We start from the raw sequence: 22,312 nt of genomic DNA on the forward strand, positions 1-22,312 counted from the left end.
TGTATATTCTATTTACTATTAGACTTACTGTTGGGATATAACCATTGTTTTAATGGCAATACAGAACCTATAGTTATTTGCAAACTGTGTTCGTTACATTGGGATTTCTGTCACGTTTGTTTTGTCACCTGCTTCAATAGATTGCAATCATTCAGTTAATTGCAAAATAATAACAACAATAATAATAATATATCACAGTAGTAATATATGTTATATGTTAATTTTTTTTTATTCTTGAATGTATTATTGTTGTGCATATTTTTTTTTTTTTTTGACTTGGTTGCAGTATCATCAAAATAAATGTTTTATTGATAATTAAATTCACTGTGATCATATTTTGTCTGTGATGACCCAGCTTGTGCTGTTATCAGAAATGCAAAAGGCTACAGTGATTCTCTTGTTGTCACAGATGCATTGAGAAAGGTGTTAGTTATTTGGGGCGCATAATTTTTGAGCACCACAATGCAGCACAGAGGTCTGTGACACACTGTGACACTTTTGATGACTTATCGGATGATCAACATTACTTGTCTCATCTCTTGGTGGGTTTGGTATCACAGTTCCCATTAGAATGTACGCGCTTGGTGTGCTTGGGGACAGTGAGGAAGCTTCTCTTTCTCTGGGTAAGAGGACCACTGAGGACAAGAGTAGGCAGTGCTGAAGTCAGGAACATATCAGATGAACATCAGAGGAATATCAGATGACGTATAGTTTTGAAGCTTTTAAACGTAAGATGACAAATTAGTATCGGAGTTTCGCTTGGTTTCGAGGTCTAGGTAACGTTACCGCTGATGTGCTCTCATCTACGTAGCCCTAGCCTCGTCAGCCCTGTTTGCAGTGGCAGCATGCAACAGGAGGCAGGGAAGACAGCTGTCCTGATTGGTCATTAAGATTCAGGCATGGTGAAATTTGGAGTGGCTGGTTTCAGAGCCTGGGACAGTCAGAGAGACCATATTTGTTTGGTCTGGTTGGGCAGCAGTGTAGCATAGTGAGTAAGGAACTGGGCGTGTAACTGAATGGTCATAGGTTCGATCCCAGGAATTGTTATACCCTTGAGCAAGGTACTTAACCCATATATATCCATTTGTATTAAATGGATGCGGTGTAAAAAAAAAAATCTTTTAATTAAAAAATTGCTTAAGTCGTTCTGGATAAGAGTGTCTGCTAAATTAATGTAATGGCTGTGAACAAAATTTAACCAAATATGAACAAAAGGGTTCTTACAGCAAACTTACACACTGCACCTTTAAGTAAGGACGTCAAGGCATAAGGGGGCTTGATAATGTGTCCTGCTTCCCTTTTGAAAATTGGTCTGCAAGCCCAGTCAGCCTTCAGAGCAGGTAATTTGGCGCCACTCTGAGAAAGATGCAAGAGCCCCAGAAGGGAAACAGAGCACTATATCTCACAATGAAAGACTGGAAAATACACACAACAATGGCCCTGTCGCAATCTCATAGTTCATCGAAAATATGGCACAATGCACAGCCAGCACTTCTCACTATAGTTATCCTGTGGAAATAACTGTGCAACTCAGCAATAAGACGGTGAGAAGGAAGATCTGTGAGTGGTTTCTGGGGCCTTCAGGAACAGAACAGATTATTTCTCCTATCCACTGTCATCATCTGAACTGGTCATCTACCACCAGTCCAGATTGATTGAATCCAGTAAAAAAAATGTGGTCTGGTAATACATGCTCCTTCCATGCAAGGGTGGCTTGTCATGCCTCTTCTTGACTTGTAGTCTACAAAAATAAACTTTAAAGTTAAATTGAAGATGAAAATATTTTTGAGTCATTAGACAAAAGATCTCAAGTTGGCAGAACTGATTAGTAGCACAATTATTGCTGTCTCATTGGTGGCTGGGGGTGGGGAAGGGGTGCAAATACCACTCTCTCTCATTGAGAACATACTTGTTGATGTTGGTTATGTAAATTGATAAGCTAATGCAACTAATGGTGTCTGAGTTAACTCTGAGTTACCCTTCTTAAGGCATCAAGTGTCACGTAACAGGTAGGGAGGACCCAAACGCAGAGGAAGGAAAGACAAACTCAAAAAGGGAAAGTTAACAAAGACTTTACTAACAAAAAAGGCAAACAAGCAGGGAACAGAAAAGGCTACGATGGGCAAAAACACAAGCTCCAAAATATCTAAGAAAAACAGAAAACGAGAAACTCAAAACACGGGCAGGGCAAAACACAGGCAGGCAGAGTACACGGGTAGGTACATACGGTCAGAAACAATTTTATTTTATAGTATGATCCCAATGTTTTCTTGCCGAGATCCCTATTATCCCTATCTTGGCGGATATCCTATTATTATCTTCAATATTATTATCTCAAATAAGTAGCTTCTGGTCACCTTACACTGCACTTGACAGGGTTAAAAAAGCAGCAATTAATGTTGAACTCCCAAACCCTGAGTCATGTAGCACTCGCACTGTTAAAATATTGAAATCAAAAGGTGAAGAGATAAATTGTCAATTATGTCTGGCAATTGAATATGCTAGGGAATCTCATTTTCCTCAACTAATCGCTGACTTGACCTTTACCCTGCCATTATCTGGCTAGCCCTGAACAATGCTATTTGCCAACCGTATTCTTACTACCTATTTTCCTCATTTGTACATTTTGTTGTATTGTGTGTCTTTGTTGTATTGGTATACAGATTCATATCATAAGGCCTACAGATTCTATGTTTGTGCAAAAAAGGAACAGCCTTAAAAAACTTGAAAATGGACCACTGAAGATAAAGAGAAAGTCTTTATTATACAATAATGAAAAAGGGTTTTTGCTTGACATGCTGTCAGATCATTTAGTGATCCAAGTGATTGAGTTCACATGTTACTATAGGTAGAGGAAACAGCATTGGGACACTTCAGTAAAGTTGCTGACTTATATGTCAAGTGTGTGACCAAAGCTGGTATTATAATGAATGGTTCTCAATTTTACTGCAAGTTTGTATTCATCAGTTTACCTGTAGTTGCTAAGATAGGAGATGTCAGCAGGAGATGTAGGAATGCAATCTGTGATATTGAAATATAACTTCCATTATTTAAAAAAAAAAAAAAAAGAGATATTCAAAAGCTGAGCTGGTATATCTCTTAACATATTCATGTTTAGTCTCTATGGAATGACTGTAAGACAATTAATCTTGATCTTTGATAATAATATCATGGGGCTTGGTCCTGCTTCCAATAACATAAGGCAACTTTAATACACATATTTGTCGGTTTTCAGATAAGACAGTCCCTGTCTACAACCACACCCCCACACTTCTCACTTCACCAAATCAGCACAACCAGGTTGCCCCACTATCTTTCAATCATGCCACCTCCCCCATCATTTAAAATGCAGACTTTTCTTTATCTGGTTAGTCAAAGTCAGGAGGAAGAAAGTAGTTCTTGGGGGGGCTTAACATCCGTCAGCAAAATTTGTTGCGCTGGACATTTTGGGGTGCATATCTGCTGTTGCTATCTGAGGAATCAGAACCTTGCATCGGTGCCTGGTGTTTAGTATGGACAGGATCTGACATTTCTATGTTACAGCACGCCTAGAATTTTTATATTTTCACTTTACATTTACACTTTTTGAAATATTTGGTTGTCTTTTAGTTTTTGGACTTTGATTTTGGTCCCCTGGCTGCTACAGAGAGGTGCATGAAAGGCCAATGATGAGGCTCCAGGAGGACATAATCAAAATCCATTTCCTGAGACCTCTGGATCCAGCTCTTAGGAAGATGTGTCCATTGGACCCAAACCCAGAACACAAGGGCTACTGGGGAATTAGATAATGAAGACTAGTGCTTCTGGCAGAAGGTGGAGTTGAGAAGCCAACCTTCAGTTTGTGAGCACCCTTGACATAATCCTTCCCATCAAGCATGCAAGGAGCAGCAGTCAAGACATTATGTGAGGACGCCAAAAGACCACAAAAAGTGTGTTTGAGGTACAGACTCCAGTAGAAAAAGGGTAGTCAAGACAAAAGTGGTCACCACTATATATTGAAACGTCCATTGGCTCCGTAGAGCTGCCGCTTGTGGATCCTGTGCTGTGTAGCATGAACTGGGTGTGTTGTCCCAGCTACAGGCAGAATAGCAGGGCTGTCTTTCGTGTTTTTCACATCCACAGTCAACGTGCAAGATCCAACAGCTGGGCTCTCGCTCCCCCTGGTGGTAGCAGCTATGACTGCAGTAGGTGGTAAATATGAGCTGCACCTGAGCACTAAAGTTCATGCGGGAGAGCAGCTGGGGGGTGTGGGGCACCAGTGAGGGGAGGTGTGTTAAAGGCTGATGGTGTGGAGGTCATATGCAGGGATAGCAAAAGGGGTAAAATGAGCAGGAGTTGCAGGGGGGAGGACTAGAGTATAGCCTTTGCAACACTCAGCTGTGCGGGCATGGCTGGAAGCACACCAACCTAAAATCATAGCCAGAGAAATGGGTACACAAGTGATCAATAAGGGTATATGTTTGGATTACACAGACAACCATTTTAAACATCGTAAAACAGTCGACTTAAAAAACTGAAATCGAAAGGTTATTCAAAGCTCCACTGTAAGCTGGCAAACGGAACACAAAGAGGAACAAGATAGTTTACCTCTCCACCCTGAGTTAATGAGTTGTCAGGTATCCCACAAATCTATGTGATTGTTTGAAGATTTGTTGCATCTAAATATGTGATGAAAAACATTTTTTTGTAAACATATGGAGTGATTGAAATAATCTGTCCCACCTCCCCTCATGTCTGGAATATTTATTAAAAATGGCTGTGCTTCAATTAGCTTAGTAATATGTTATTTGAAAGTAGGTAGACAGACTGTAACATGCATGTGGCTATTAATAATGGTCCCATCCTGGCACACAACTTTGAGGTGGTGAAAATGTATAGGTGTACTCTATGTACATAGAGGTATGTATATCCCCCATATATTTTTAATAATGCTCTTGGGTAAGAAGAGGTCATGCAGCAGTGTACCATGTGTAGCTTTTGTACTTTGTCTTCTCTGTTTAACTTTCAGCTGCATAGCTGAACTCATGCATTAATTCAAAATTGGGTTATTGAACTATGAAAAGGAGCTTTTCCCTTAGGATAGAACACTGTTTCATTATATTTTCCTGAGAAAGTTTTTTTTTTTTTTTTTTTGTTAATTGCCGACAGTCTATAACTTACTAGAGACCAGACATTTGACACTGCAGAGAGGGGACACAGTTCCTTCATAATTATTCAGTTAGGAAAGCCCTGGCTGTGGCACATTGTACCTTTGAATTGCTATTTACATCTAATCCCTACAATGGTAATCAAATGCAGAATCATTGATCCAACCAGTGACATCATTCAACGTGATGGATTGAGTATCTGCAATAAATGGTCAATTGAATATGAAAATGTATCAACTAGACCAGAGTCCCTTTTTACCATACATTTGTGAGTACTGGGCGCCATTTTGGATCAACAGGTCACATGATCACAACTGGACAAACTTGTCACATAGTGACTGGGTACAGTGCCTCACTTCATGTCCTATTAATGTGCATTCCCTTCTCTGTACCTCTGTCTTTGCTGCTGTCCTCTTTCCTGCTTGCCATGCCATTTAAAGGAGATGCGTGCATGGCACGGTCTCTCGGAACAACTAAAGCCGGGCACCCACCGCACGCGTATCGGCCGCGAGCGCACTACGCGCGTATTACGCGCGTAACTGAAGCGTAGTTGAAGTACTGTTATTACAACGGCAGCGGGCGACGTCGTCTCCACCAGATGCGAACGCGTCGCGTACCGGCTGCGAAGCTCGCGCGACACAAGCGAACTGAAGCGTAGTTTTTCGCTTCAGTTCTATTTTTTCGGCTTGTCGCGCGTCACGATGGCCTGTTTATACACAGAAATATGCTCTAAAATGCTAGGTATACATGCTCTGATTTATATTTCATCCTTATATTACTGGGGGTGTGTCCCTAGTTACCTCCCAGATATTTTATAAGCACCAAAAAAAAAAAATACAAGCCTTTTCGTTTTGTAAAAATAAATAAATAAATAACTGGAACCTGGGGAAAAGGCAAACTTAGTTTCGCTGTCTTATTTTGCGGAGGGGGTGGGGTAAATTTGAAAATACACCACAGAAAGACGTAGCCTATCGCACTTGTACTTCAAAGCTTCCGGTGTTCATGGCGTTGTGGTGTTCATATCTCTTCAAGATTAAACTGTTACTGTCTTTTTCATGATTAGCTGATTTTACTAAATATGATCCTATAAATGTGTTGACGTGAATGACAAGACAACACGGGAATTCCCAATGGTTGATTACGGATTATTTATTATTATTATGATCATTACATATTCTTCATGAAATTGGCATAACCAAGCAAATAAAATACAGTTTGAGATTGATTGTTATGCAGGCTACGTTGCGATTTAAGTTTATGGTAATTCTTGAAAGCGTTTACTTTCTCACGTATTTACGAGTTAACGAAATATTACCAAATTAACAAACTGAAAAAGGTCTCTCACCAAAGTATTCACTTAAGCCATAATCAACAGTCGTGAACAAACGTGAAATACACGATGTAATCCCACTGCAGACTGCGAGAGCTACTAGCTTTTACGCAAGCCTTTGCGCGACACAAACGGAACCAGTGGAGACACCCTACGCGTCGCGCCGTGCTGCTTCGCCCTGCTGTTTACGCGACGCTTACGCGACGCGTGCGGTGGGTGCCCGGCTTAAGACTAAACCCCATTTTTTGGCAATCATTAGTTAGCAAGCAAGCCAGCTTCGTTCCATTCCACGCAAATCATTATGCCATTTTGCATGTGTATCCAATGTTGATATTGGCTGATGTAGCTAAATGTCCAATGGGGATAATTATTTTTTGTTGTGTGGTGTCAGGAAGGGACGTGGGTGAGTAGAGTTGGCCCTACACACTGGCAGTGTGGCAGCTGAAGCTCATTCTAATTAGCTCAGCTGCTACCATTGCCTAATAATTGGGCCTTATGAAAAGGCTGTGCTCCAAAGGGGGGATGTTTTTCCAGGTGATACTACTGGGTGTTGGAGCTCAGGTTTTTGCATGTGGACTTGATGCACTTATTATTCAATGAGAATTTAGCTTTTTTGTGTTCCGGGCCAAATAAATGGCTATTAGTCAATTTGCCTCCTTTTTGTATTGTTTCTGTCTGTTTACCACATGATGCAGTGATCATCCCCAGCCCTGCATCACAATGGGCCTTGTGATGTAATTGGCAGGAAGGAGTAAAATGCTAAATCCCCTAAGTTTGCGCTTTATTGTGAGGATGTGTGAGGTTGTTTGTGAATTATGTCTGTTTACAGAATGTAATGTTCTTGAAAGGTGAGAGTCTGTGGTCATTGTAGTTATTTCTGTATGAAGCCCTGAGGTGCCAGACTCTCTGCTGTATAGGAATGGGGCATGCTGCCCTTCCAAGGCGTAACCTGACACGATGGCATCCCAATGGTCACATGACTTCCTAGTGTTGGTGTAGCTAGTCCAGGATTGGACTGGGAAATAGCCAGTTAGGTTCCTTTCTTTTTGCATAAGGGAATAAGTTTTGCATAAGGCCCACCATTTGTGTATAAAAAGTGTGTGCACCCAGTGTTCACAGCCAATTCTACAATTCCAAGCTTGTTTGAAGCTGCATTTACACACGTGTTAATAAACGAGCACAATGGCTCAATGCAGTGTCCTTTGCTGAAATAGTTAAAATATGATATGATATGCCATGTCATTTCCTAATCACATTTCCTAAGGAACAAAAAACAGATCTCACTGTTCTTAAACTATGCACATAATAATTGTGGCCTCACAGAGTGCAAAATATATATATATATATATATATATATAAAAGTTGAAAGGTATCACAAAAACTGCTTATTCCCTGAGCATACAGATTTTTTTTAGTCTCTCCTTCTTTGCAGACCACTGCTCAAAGTGAAGTTGGCAATTATTGCCTATTTTTAGCAAAATAAAATGCCTCAGATTAATGCAGAACTGCTGCTTTCATCTGAGCAGTTTCCTCTTCTTGTGTGAGATAGGGGCTAGAACTGGGAGGCTGGTTGACAGTCGTGGTGATCTCCCAACACCTCCATCTTGCTGTAGAACTGGAAATGCATTTCTCTCTCTTGCCTGTATTACAGTTATTGCCTGTTACTTTTTTGTAAGCTTCCTTGAGGGTTGCCTATTTTCAGGCAGCTTTATCTGGCACAAAACTCAGCTTGAAGTGGTCAGACAGCGTAGCAGCCATCTCCTTCCACATTAACTTCATTGAATCCTTCTCCAACTTCACCCTGGTGTTCAATTTCTAGGGAGCTCACCACCAACCACTTCCAGCTGCTGCCTCATTGGATTGATGAGAAGGAAAGTTTGCGCTTGGTTAAAACTGTCATTAAGAGGTAGCAGTGAACTGGCTGCACTTTTACTTGTACAGGCAATCTCTTTGTCCCGCTGCACTGCGCATCCTGCTTCTTGAACTCAGCACCCTTTAACCCTAAATAAACATTGTTACATCTTGTGTGCCAGTGTGCATTGCGTGTTTTTTTTTTTTTTTTGGTTCCACTCTCTTCTTGCTATATTTCTGCCGTCTTCGACCCAATATTTCATGCTGCATTTTCCATTGACCATTTTGCATTCTGTTGCATTACCACCTGTTCTGTTCAGTGTTCGCTTTAGCATTATTAATTTGCTCTCCACCCTTTCTGCCTCTTATTTTCAGTGAGCTGCACTAGTCCCCCGCTTCCCCTGCCTAATTCAACCTGAACTCCTGTAGATTTCCGTCTGCCTTTCTGTCTCTCTTCTGCTCCTTTGACATCTTTAATACTGGCTTCAAAAACAAGCAAGTATTCCTGCTGTGCCTTGGCCTCTCAAACAGTTTCAGTAGCGATTATTCTTTCTCAGTGATGTATTCCTTCAAGTCAGTCCAACACAATTTAATACCTAGTCTACTCAAATACCTACTCAAAATTGTAATCCACAACATGCTGCTGTCCTTCAGCGTAGCCATGAAAATAGTTTTTTTATTGAAAGGTCCAGCAAACTGAATTCTTTGCAGGTGTGTTTTTTAAATACATTTTTGCATTCACAAATATCCAAGGGGTATTTTTAAAGTGATTCAGGTGACGAAGACCGAAATGGTCGAAACGTTGTCACTGCTCATGGATTTTGGTTAAATAAAAATCACTTGGGAGCATAATAGCAGTGTGCTGGTAGTATTTTCTTATTTTACAACTGGATTGTAAACTTGAAAGAAATATTAAGAATACAATAAATTATCGCTTATGGGGAATATAACCACAATTTGAATCCAGTTGTCTGGACCTTTGAAAACTATCTATGAGTTATTTCTTATTACCTCTGCCGAAAGGGTTCATCGGGGTTATGTTTTTGCCCCATTCCATCTGTCTGTCTTTTAGCAAGATACTTCCAAAAGCTGTGAACAAATTTGTGTAAAACCCGTGGAAAGCTCATGGGACACGGAAGAAAATTTCACACTGATTATCCAAAGGGGGACGTGTCAGTGGGCGGGGCTTTTCACGAGCAGGCATATAATTTGAACCGACAGATCTCATGCCTGATTTGAGATAGTCATGAAAATGCATGCATCTCCTCATGCAAAGGGCATGGAAGAAATTAACCTTTTCTCAACACCCAACATGTGGAACTAGCATATCTTGACAACTGTATAGTGTTGGTATAGTATTTGCTCGACTGAGTGCCATCTTCTAGTCTTACAGTTGCTTTTAGTCTGCATCTTGAAAAACATGAAACCCTTGGGTCTGGTGACAGCTTCCTTCACCTCTGCAAAAATGTACCATGCATAGCTAATGTCAGTGTACACCAAGAGCTCCTGTGTTCAACATGGTTCTCCGCATGGTGAAAATGAAAGAGGCACTTGCAGCAGGCCTCTGCCTCATTCTCTCTCCACCATTTCAAACACAGGTTCATCTTAATGTGTTGTGAGCATTCACTGAGTGTTACGATGGCAGATTGAACGATTGAACCCAACACTACTGTCCCTCTCTGTATGTACGCCATACATATTGCAGACCAAATTGTTCAACATTGGCAGAAAAACAGTATCATTGTGAATGTTCACATGGGAGAAACTGGGGTACATCATCCCACATCTAGGAGGGAAACACATAAAAGTTCACTGGCCTCTGAAAGAATGCAGGCACATTTCGCATCAATGAGTAACAAATCCACCGCAAGGTCCAACGTGGAAAGCCCACATATTTACTAGAGATCCTGTGGTGAACAGTTCAATTCAGCCAAGGCATGCTGTCACTTCCCTGTGGGCTGTTTTGAAGTGCTCAGCCCCTTCACTTATCAGGTGGGCTTAGATAGTCCATAGAGACATAATAATAATAAATAGAGACATAATTCCTTAACTCACTTAGAATTTACAATTACAGCAGAGTGCATTCCCAGCATCCAGGTATCTATATGCAATAGTGGCCCACATTTCAAGCATCTTTGTGGCAATGTCTCTTTAAAACGCATGTATAACATGAGTTTTCTTGTACATATCAATGTACACACAAATACGCTATGGGTTAGTAGGGCACACTTCGGTTCCTTCTATAATGTGATCACAGCTGCTACAATGTTGTCAGAGACATTCTGATAGGATTATTTGTTGTTGCCTAGTAACGTAGCAGAAACTGTGAATGACAAAGGTAGGATTCCATCTGATGTGTTCTTGGCCACACACCCTGTGGAATGGCTCGATTCTGAACCACCCAGAGAGTGAAATGTCCTCTAATAGGTGTGATTTCTCCTGTCAGTACATACAAAATGACCAAACAGACATCACGTCAGAACAGCGACAGAATTTATGTATACTATTGATCTTAAAAGACATACCTTTAAGGTGAGAAAAGTTCAAAATTGTCAGTCTGTCTCCAGAAAAAAATGCAGGCTATCAAATAGAATTTTAAAAAATAATTCTGAACTGGTTTTTAAAAAAGGCAACTTATGATATTTATAAAAATACAGAAACTGATCCTAGGAGCAAATTGTCATTGAGTGCATGCCAAATGCCAATCAAGACTGTTCTTTCTCTGAAAAGTCTGGAAAGTGAAACCAATCAGTCAGTACTACAAGCATTTTTCATTTTATTTGTTTTAACTTTATTTTAGCAGTTAGTCTCACTGAGATTTAAAATATTTTTGCAAGAGAGACCTGGCCAGGAAAAGCAGCACATACAGTTTCAGAAAATGTTCAACATAAAAAATTAAAATATAATAGCAAAAGATTATATAAATAATAATTTTCAAAATGTCAATTTAAATATTTGTTAAGCACCTAATTTGAACATTGAAGAGTGGAGAGAAATTTGAATTTGGACATAAAAGATATAATTACCTAATGATTAAAACACTGACATCCACCCATTTAATTTACTTCCTTTAACCTAGCTCCAAACTCATTCAATGTCACAAGCTCCTTAAGCTTCATGCCTTTTTGAAGTTCATTCCAATTTGAAGGAGCAGAGAACTTAAAAGCTTTTTCTCCCAACTCAGTACAGGCCTTCGGTAATGGCAGCAAGTGTCTTGCATGCGTAAACTGTCATTTTCATTAGTTTGGTGATTAATGTTGGGTAAATACCTTAGATAAGATGGAAGCTGTCTCAGTATAGCCTTGTATATAAACATGTACCAGTGAGTTAATCTACATATACAGTAGATAGAGCTGGCCATTTCACTTTCATATAAAGAGTGCAGTGATCTGTAAGACCTTTACACTTTGTAATGAATCTAAGTGCACCTGCCTCATTGAATCAGCACTTACCTTCAACCTAACAGCTTGGTTTAGCTCTCTAAATGGCATCAGACAAAGTAAGCTGGAGAGGGTGGCATTACTGAGTAGTCCCCAGTTTGGGGACATAGGAGTGGAATCTCTGCTGTTTGCAGATGACGTCATTCTCTTGGTCTCATCGTACCATGACCTTCGATGCGCACTAGAGCGGTTTGCAACCCTGTGTCACACTCTCACTGAGTGTGACACAGTCGAGATGAGGATCATCACCTCCAAGTCTGTGGGCATTGTCCTCTCCTGGAAAAAAAGGGTTTACCCCCTTCAAGTAAGGGGGGAGCAACTGCCCCAGGTGGAGGAGTTCAAGTATCTTGGGATCTTATTCACAAGTGAGGGAAAACGGGATTAAGAGATCAACTGCCGTCTAGGTGCAGCGGCCACAGTAATGTGGGCATTGTGTCAAATGGTAGTGGTGAAGAAGGAGCTGAGCCGAAAGGCAAAGCTCTCGATTTACCAGTCAATCTTCGTCCCTACTCTCGCCTATGGTCCCGAGGTATGGGTAGTGACCGAAAGAGCGAGACTGTGAATACAGGGGTTTCTCCGTAGGGTGGCAGGGCTTACTCTCCTTGATAGGGTGAGGAGCTCAGCTGTCCAGGAGGACCTCAAAGTAGAGCCGCTGCTCCTCCGCATTGAAAGGGGTAAGTTGCGGTGGTTCGAGCATCTGATAAGGATGGCTCCTGAGGGCCTCCCTCTGGCTGGCATGGCCACTGGGGAGGAAACCCAGGGGGAGACCTAGGACACGCTGGCGGGATTATATATATGCTCTGCTTGCCCTTTTGCCACCGCAACCCTGATCTGGACTAAGCGGTTAGAAAATGGGTGGATGGATGAACGATTGAAATTCCCACTTAAAAATTATCCAATTTCATGAGTCAAATTCACAGCAGATTTGTAGTGAAATATGATTATGTTATGATTTACAGCAAAGCACAGTTTTGGATAGATTTGGAGACACAGATCCTGGATGTCAGAGTACTTATGGTCACCCATTGTAAACCTGCCCGTGTTTCCCCTGCTTAGCTTCCCACTGTTGTTATAGTGTCCTGTTCCCTGTGTGTATGGTTGTTTAGCTTGTTCACTTGTTCGTTGTTTCTATTATTGTATTATCGGTCGATTCGTTTTCCCCATCTGTACGTCATTAGTCATTAGTCTCAGCTGATTGTTCTCTGTATTTCCGTTCGATGTTTGCTCTGTCTTTTCTTAGTTTTCAGTGCCCTCATATGTATCCTCAACCTTGTTTCATGCACTTGCATGTGGTGATTCCAGGTTTATTGTCTCCCATGTTTGTTAGCTTTCTTCTTGAGTGTTCTCTGTGTTAATGGTTTTGTTTCCCAGTGTTAGTATCTCATGTTCTGTCTCATTTGTAATTTTGTTTTTTCTTTATGAAAATTTTCTTGTTTGCTTATTCCCCATCTGGAGTAATGTTCTGCATTTGGGTGAAAACGGACACCAGGGTACACTGCATACTTTCTGCTTCATAGATCTTTAACAGTTCTGCAAATCACCCTCTGATTTTGCACACTTGTTTTATGTTCTTCCAATTGTTGAGGAGTTTATGATCTAGAACATGTATAGTTTTACCTGTTTTGTATATCTCTTAGTATCTCATTTCAAACTAAAGGAAAACAACGTGATAACTGCATTTGTCGCACTTTCTTTCTACCTAAACAATATTAACTAATCTGTGGTGAATGGTACAAGTGTCCTGCTTCATGTAAGTCATTTTCCAAGTCTCTGTGATGTTCACACCTGGAGTTATAAAGCCTTAAATAGAACACTCCATAAATGGGCGAGGATTGGTCAGATTTGGCATTTGCGCAGAAGGGGTTTACGAGGCCAGCCAGTCCAACTGGAACCCAATGGGCCAGATATGAGGCATCAACACCCTTAATGGTACTTTTAACCACACTGATAACTCTTTAATTAGAAACTTATTTTTGATATCCATATTCAGCTAACAAAACACAAATTCTCTGCAAATTCTGAAAATTTCACTTCATGTGATGTCAAAGCAAACGGGGGACATCAGCCTTCTTCCAACAACCAGCATCAGTTTGAGAACGGCCCGAGAAAAAAAAAAATATTTTAAATATCTGTTATCACTCTTAAAAAGCAGGCATGAAACTGAATCTGACCTTGATAACAATCTGCACTTGTCATGCAGTAGTTTGGTCATTATGATTGGGGATAGTGCTTGATAAGAAAATTGCTACCAGGCCAAAAGCAGCTCTTTTTCTCTAATTTTCCTGTTTTCGTTCCACAGCTACTTCAGACACAGAGAGGTCATATTAAACATGAAATAGTATCTCTCATGTCACAGTTGTTTTAATTGGGTAATTCTGTTTCTGTACATTACCCTGGTCCAGTTAGCTGTTCACAGTGATGCCAGATTAGATATGATAAATAGGAGAGAATATAAATCGAAGTGTTAGTAAGAAATTCAGATGATAACATCATCTTTGGATATGGCCAGAATTGCATAAGTGGCCATTTCATTACAGTCTTCATCAGTGCAGGAGTGCTCCAATTCTAATAACCAAATTATAGGAGTAAGCACAGTGGTTACAGCAACCAATCGCATTTAAACAGAGATAAGAGAAAAATGAAAAATAAGGGATCCTTGAGAGGATTGACAGTTTATATCCAGTATTCATGCTACATACACCTTGGTACTGAGTACTATATTTGTGTTTCAGAACCTGTAACCCCCTGCTACTCTCCCTTCTGGTTTCAGAGGTCTGGGGACTTGTTTTTAGCTTGCGAGAAACTCGACGTGTTCCAGCACGTTTAGATGGCATAGGCCTGAGCACCGAGTTCCAGCATCTCAGAAAATCATAAGTCCAGTGACATCATACCTTGCACCAATCTCACAGGTTTAGACATCGGTTCCACATGGGGCAGATAGTCTCCAGACATGTTGTAGCCTGTGGCTGCACTCTCAGAGGGCTGGAGAATTGTGTCTACCATGGAAATCATAGGTTCAGTGACATTGCGTTGGGCTTAGTATTCAGAGTACTAGTGACCACCTATACCGGCCACAATCTCTTTAGATTTATAAACGTGGTTCCCCCAAAACAGATTTCATCAGATTGTCCCCACGCTGTTGAAAACAGCACAGAGCCTGTCCAGCGTTAACTGGCAGAGTGGATTAAGGAACTGGTAGACACTGTCGAGGAGTTACATAGTGGCACAGGGTGTGTTTGAGTGTTAACTGATGCAGATTCAGTCCTGTGTATGATGGTTTTCGTTCCAACCACAATTGCAATCCCAGAATTGTAACAAACTGTTCATTTTTATTGATTAGGTGCTTTGCTAAGCACCTTGATTAGTAGGATCAGGTGTGTTACTGTTTGGTTGAAACAAAAGCCAACATTTGCACTGGCCCTTTCTGGATAAGATTGGGAACCCCTGCTCTAAAACATGAAATCACTTAATCAAGAAAAATGAGCAGCTTGTTACAATTCTGGGATTGCAATTGTGGTTGGAACAAAAACCAGCATACACAGTGGTCCCCCAGGACTGAGTTTGAGAACAACTGTGCTATAGGATAATAGGTTGTGTGTATGTTCTTAAAATGACAAAGTTGGGTTACTGACAGAGTCTGCTCTTCTAAAGAAACATCTGTTCCTGTGTACCATGCCCTGAACAAAACAATTTTTAGAGGACGTTAGAAGAAGAATTGTAGAAATGCATAAAGCTGGAAAAGGCTATAAAAGCATTTCTAAAGGCCTGGGTCAATCCATAATAAGACAAGTTGTCTACAAATGGAGGAAATTCAGTAATGCTGCTGCTCTCCCTAGGAGCGGGCATTCTGCTAAGATCACAGCAGGAGTGTAGTCTGCAATGCTGAAGCAGTTCAAAAAGAACCCTGGGGTAACAGAAATGGACCTGAAGAAATCTCTTGAACTTGCTAAAGTCTCTGTTCATGTATCCACTATAAGAAGAACACTGAACAAGAATGGTATTCATGGGAGGACACCACAGAGGAAACCACTGCTCTCCAAAAGACATTGATATGTCAAGTTTGCAAAAGACTGCCTGGATGTTCCACGATGCTTCCGGGACAACGTTCTATGGACAGATGAGACAAAAATGGCACTTTTTGGCAGAAATGCACCCTGCTATTTTTAGAGGGAAAAACCACTGCTCACCAACACCAAAACCTCATCCCAGCTGTGAAGCATGGTGAAGGAGGCATCATGGTTTGGGGCTGCTTTTGTGCCTCAGGGCCTGAACAGCTTGCAATCATTGAGGGAACAAAGAATTCAAAATTATATCAAGAAATCTGTTACCGGAAGCTTTTAATATATATAGACCTGTGAGTTTTAACACTTTCAAACAGTGTATTGCATTACATTTCACCTTAAAAAAAACCAGAATGAATGAAAATAAACCCAGCCTGTGTGACTTTACATGCTGGTCTGGGAATATTGGTTAGCTGGGTCGTTCACTATTCAGCCCTTCCAGAAATCTGCGGTAAAAAAAATGTATTCCATGGTGGATTTTTAAAAATTATGTTTTGTTCTGCAATCATTTAAAAATATGTTAAAGATGATGTTAGCCGACCTTAAATCACCTAAGGTAATATGGCACAATAACTGCCTTCTTATGAGCTAGCCTGTGTTTGGTTTAAACGGAAGCATGGTGCAAGAGTCTCCACACTATCAATATACCTGTATTGTGGAATTACGATTTCAAAATAAACTTAAAGTAAATAAATAAAAGTGCATTTTTTGAAGTGTAATCAGGTTTTGCAAACCTGCCTGTACTGCAGAGTTGGTTATTGTTCTTATTTTATTTTTTGCCCTGATAATCAGCACAACCTCATAAAAATACATTCCAACAACTTTTTACTTGTGTTGTGCTTGTCCACCACAGGACAGTGGCATGTATTTTTGAATGGGACACCTGAGCTTAACCTGAGCCCAATTGAACAACTATGGGAGATTTTGGACTGACGTGTTAGACAGCACTCTCCGCCACCATTATCAAAAACACCAAATGAGGGACCATGTTTTGGAATAGTAGTGTTTGAAGGCGGTAGTGTAGTATAATGGCTAAGGATCTGGCCATCTGTCCACAAATACATATGTGTGTGTATATATATATTTTTTTTTTTGTTGTTTTTTTCAAAATACATAATTAATTAAAAGAATCAGCAATACTTTCGAAGAAGAAAGTGTCTGATAAAATACACATACTGTATGTACATGCATACAAGTCCTGATCTCAGAAATGAACTTGTTTCCTGCTTTGAGCTTGATAAGGGTATCCAGTTGGGTACTAAAACATGTGTGTAGGACAGGAAGTTGGGAAAGAATAATTTTTCTGGTGTCTTGTTCTGTGAGGACACTGTCATTGTCTTTGTCTTTATTCCTTCTGCAAACAAGCAAATAACTTTCAAATAGTGAATTTCACAATTATTGCCATGACAGTGTCAGATTCAAAGAGAAATGGGTGCCTTTATGTCAGACTATTTGGTGTATTACTTTAGGCACAAGTTCTGCCAAATTGTCATGTCAATCTCTACCTCAAACAAGGTCTTCTCACCAAATGTTTGTCAGAGTTACAGATCAAAACAACTGACCTGATCACATACACATATTAAACTTTTAATATAATTTGTGTTATCTGTTGAAAGTTCATGTACATTTTCAATTATTGTAGGCAATGCCACAGCCATCCTTGCCACAAATCTAAAACCGCAGTAGAAAACTGTGACTGCAAAAGTTTGAGACCAAACAGCTCTAGTTTGAAATAATCATTGTTTGCCCTTAATAGATAGAAACAGGCATACAGTTAATAAACATATTTTTAATCTATTTCCAGAAGCAATAGCTGAACTGTTTGGTAATTGTGGTCTTTCAAAAACATTTGAAAGTGCAGTGTAGCAGGGGGAGCTCAGCTAGTCGGCTAGTGAAGCACAGTAAATGTGCGGTAAAGTGAAGGTCTCGTAGCAGGTAACTATGACAACCCTCAGATTTAGAAACAACGAGGCTGCCTTCAGCTTACTGGTGACATGTTTGCTTAAGAAAATCTCTGGACGAGTGAGAGGCCAAGGTTGAAATTCCACCTTGGACAAATCTCTAACTTGTTCATTACACAACCACAAGTTTCACTCGAAACTGAAATTATTCCCCACTGCCATTAAATTGTATTGTTTAGAGATACAGATCAGGCAATACAGTATTTGAATATTTATAGAAAACCCCAACACTAAAATCATTTGAAATTGGCTCCATGTTCTGCTGCCATCTGCAAATAATTTGCATTCATTTAGATTTCCTTGCCTTGTGGAGCCTGTTGAGTCTATCTTTGTATAAAAAAGTCCCAGAAGAGAAGTCAAGTCCCCCTCCTCTCACTCTCTCCCTCTCTCATCATTACAAGCATGCATGTGTAATGGGGGAGGGGGGGGGGGGGGTATTCACACTGGGCCTTGCGAATATTACATTGCAATCACCAATCATATTCAAATCATATTCAGCCAAAGCCTTTCTGGAAATACCAATGGCCTGTTCAGTGAATTTATTGCAATTTATTTACAAATGCATTTCACAAAAAGGGTCTAATAATCACTTTCATAACTTAATGCAGTGCCCTCCAAAAGTATGGAAATGGTACAGTGAAATTTGTTGTTTTTGCTTGTTACAAGGATGGTCGATATATTAAAGTCCATATTATGTCCCAGTGTTGAGATGCCCTGACCCAGGGATGCCATATGGAGGCAATTTATATCATGTGTATCTGTGTTTCCATCAGAACACTCCAAAATTGCACCTTATAATACCATGAAATGAAAGCTGATTGTCTGTAGTTTTGTCTCATATTCATATTTTGATCACAAATTGAAATGCCTTAAGTGCATAGCAAAAATAATACATTTCACTCTAATGTTCCCATATGCTTGTAGGGCAAGAAATTATTCCGATGCTGTGTTCGATGAAACGTAGAAACCCGCCCCCAGTTGACCTCACTTCACATGGGTTAAACCCCACTATGACCCGAATAAATGATTATCGCCATCTTGAGCACTGTTTCTCCAAGCCACTTGCGACAATGTTTTTCTGACATCAGAGGGAATGAACATAGAAGAAATGTTGCCTTGATTATTTAGAAAAGGACATTGAAATGTTCTTTGCCTTGATTATTTAAAAAATAACAAAATAAAGTGCTTTCCGTGTGATTGAGATAGAAAAAGGCCTTGATCATCTGGCTCCTCCCACCTGGCTGCCCCCTGTGCCATGGTGATGGGCAGAAAAGAGAAAAGGCTCTGATCTGCCAACAGATGGCCACAGGTTTTAGCTCAGTTTGCCCTTTTGTTTCCTTTGTTGGAGCACCAAGTTTCCCTTTGAGCATGAACAGAGACATGGCCACTGCCACTGTAGCATCCTTACGGGAATGCCCTATCTTTTCTCTCTTGTAGACAACACACAGGCATCACTCATAAAGAACCGATTTCTGTATATCACATCACTCTGAAGTCTGCAGTCAATGGTATAATGTGTGTCGCAGATGAATATGAATACATTGTAGGGCCTTTGGGGAAGGTTCAGAAGCAGGCTGAGAACTCAGCAGAAATATGGAGATTGAGGATAAGGGCATGTTATGTTTAAACTGATATGAAGCCCAAGAAGAACACAAAATGGACCAGCAGGGCCTTTTGCAGAATCCAGATGTTTGGTGAATGTTGACTCACATGATATAGCATGTGAAAATGTTTATTTGGAGTAGAGAGATCAGGGAATGTGGATTGTTGAAGGAATGTGAACAATTGCACTGATATTACCCCAGATAGCCTGACTTTTGCTATTTTTCCTCTCTTAAGGTGAACTTGCACCTCACAGCTCAAAGATAGGACGGGAAACTGCCTTATTGACTAACTAGCTTTAGATTAGAGGTTTGCACAGGTCTGAAATTGAAGCCTGAACCCAGCCTGTACCCAAGATCTTGAGACCTGATCCTACCAAGCCAGACTGGTCCTGCCATATTTGAAATCTGAGCCCAACCCGAAACCAAAATCGCTCACAGATGTGGTTTTACAATGGTAAGCTCGGCTGCTATGCGCTTGAGTTATAGCAGTAATTATCATACTGCAATTGGCTATATTTTATTTCCTTATGGAACAGTTAACAGTAGCTACACAGCTTAGCAAGGCAGGGCAGCCCATCAGCAGAGTGGAGTGATAGTCTAATAAACCGCTTGTCTTACAGATTAGGAGCGATCAAGCACTGCACACGTTCAGTTTTTGTCAGCTGGCTTACCAGATCTGTTTGCTCTAACCTACATATCCTACATAACTCGTGCCTTCACTGCCAGCAAAGTTTCTGCTATTTCTTGGAAGGTATCTGTAAGTTTTGTGATACTCTTGCTATCACAGATCAAAATAGCATTGCAATCCCTACGCTGTACATGACCAATGAGTTTTTTATCTGTAGTCGCAACAGGGTCATTTTTCCCCAACAAAGCTGTTCCCAACTCAGGTTCTCCCTTTGCAAATTTTCATTTAATTTAATCCACTGCAAAGTTAGAGTCTCACACACATGGACTAAAAAGTGTGTGCATGTGCAAAATGAGTTCAAATAAGTTTCTTCTAATACAAATACATTTAAAACCTTAAACAATCATTAATTTTCACTTACTAGACTCGGGTAAGGTTGCTCTACCTCTACTTTAGACCCAGTCTGACCCAGTCGTGATATTTTCAAATCAGACCTGTCTCTGTCTGACTGTCTACACTATTGAATTGCATGTGGCCCTTTGGATTCAGACACGTTGCATTTTGAAATACCACAGGTGTGCAAAATGAAGAGACATACGCAGTGATGTATAAGTATGACAAGAGGGAACACTCACTGCCATCTGGGTGTGAGTCAGCTCAAAGGGGGGGGGGGGGGCTGTATCTGTTTCTGCATTTCATGCCAATTTCTGTAATTAATTAATATTTTATTTACTTCTGACATTTCAGCAATCTTTATTGATAGGTTAATGAAAGCCTAAAACTGCTTTTATGTCCACATGTGAATTTTTATTGTGTCTAATGTACATGTGAACTGACATTGGTGTACAGAGCTAATTAGCTAATTGAGGTCAGGTAATTGATTGAAGCAACCACCTGTCTGCACCCCAGCTCTCCAAGAACTGAACTGTCTAGTTCTGTTTTAGAAGGAGACAGACCAGACAAACACTAGAGCTTAAGAAGATGACAAACAGTGTGCATGCAAGCAGTATGGGTCTGGCTATCTATATCGGAACACCAAGTACATTAATTCAGGTGAAAATATTTCTGTGGATGGGTGAAAATCTAGACTAGGGGTGTCCAGTCTTATCTGCAAAGGGCTGATGTGGGCTCTGGTTTTTGTTTTAGCCCAGCACTGTGACATATGATTTAACTAATTAATTAATTGTGGTCTTCAATAAAGAATCCAGGACTCCAGGCATCTTTGCGCCCCTGCACCCTGACCTATACACAAGTAAGACTCCCAGCATGGGCTAACATTGAACTGAACCCTTATTCACTTCAATGACAGTGATATTTCTTGATTCAGATGTCATAAGCAGGCAAAATGCCTTGCCTGCAGATTTACTCTACCATGACAAAAACAGAACAGAAATCAGTGAAAAAGCTGTGATTAGGTACCTACTGAAGCTTGGCACAGGCTGTAAAATACCAGTAAAAACAGTTCAGGAATACAACACTGCCGTTTTGTGGTCAGAGACAGGATTGACTTTGTGAGTCAGTGACCGTGTTTCCATGCACAGCCTAATTTTGTGAACTGACAGTGTATGACAATGCATATACCACACTTAAACAGGCATAAATAGGTGGTAACAACTTTTCCCGTTGATTACCTTATAATGTTATAGATATGGATTGAAGGAATAAATGTGGACCATATTTTATTTGTTAATACTTTTTAGTTTTTCAGAAATAAGCTATGCCAATGATCTGGTAGTGAACTGTCAGCATATGCAAATCCATGCTAATGCACTTAAACAGCAGCAACAATTCCTGGAAACAGAATTACATGATTATACTGTACAATAAAAATGTATATATTGATAAAATCTATTCCCCTGTTATTTGATAACATCATAATTTCTTTTTTTCAGTGATCAGTATCCTAACTGGATTGGTATGGCTAGGCCACACCTAAGCAGCAGCAACAATTGCTGAGAGCCACATTATTTACTCAGTAAACAGTACTTTACTGTATTACTTCAATTAAAAATGACAATGCTTTGGATCATTTTATTCATGTTTCTTTTACTCCATCGGAACATTTAATATGGTGGCTTGCAAAATTTGCCAGCTTCACAGAACAGACATATTACATAACACTACATTTAGATGTTTTTTGCAGACTGGCTAAATAATGTAAATATACTGTAGTGGCAGAAGTATAAGTAATGGTAGAAGGACATTGTTTTACTCTGTTGTGGTTGGACAATAAGTGGTTCGTGTTAGTGGTGTTGTGCTGTATGTTATCTCAGAAACATTTTCAGACTGA

General features: G+C 40.2%; 1 pseudogene; it reads right to left on the bottom strand.

The window, feature by feature from the left end:
• Nucleotides 1–3,605: 3,605 nt before the first annotated feature.
• Nucleotides 3,606–14,771, bottom strand: LOC135262548 (serine protease 23-like; annotated as a pseudogene).
• Between the last annotated feature and the right edge of the window lie 7,541 nt (nucleotides 14,772–22,312).

Source organism: Anguilla rostrata, chromosome 9 (genome assembly GCF_018555375.3).
Source record: "Anguilla rostrata isolate EN2019 chromosome 9, ASM1855537v3, whole genome shotgun sequence".
Lineage (NCBI taxonomy): Eukaryota > Metazoa > Chordata > Actinopteri > Anguilliformes > Anguillidae > Anguilla > Anguilla rostrata.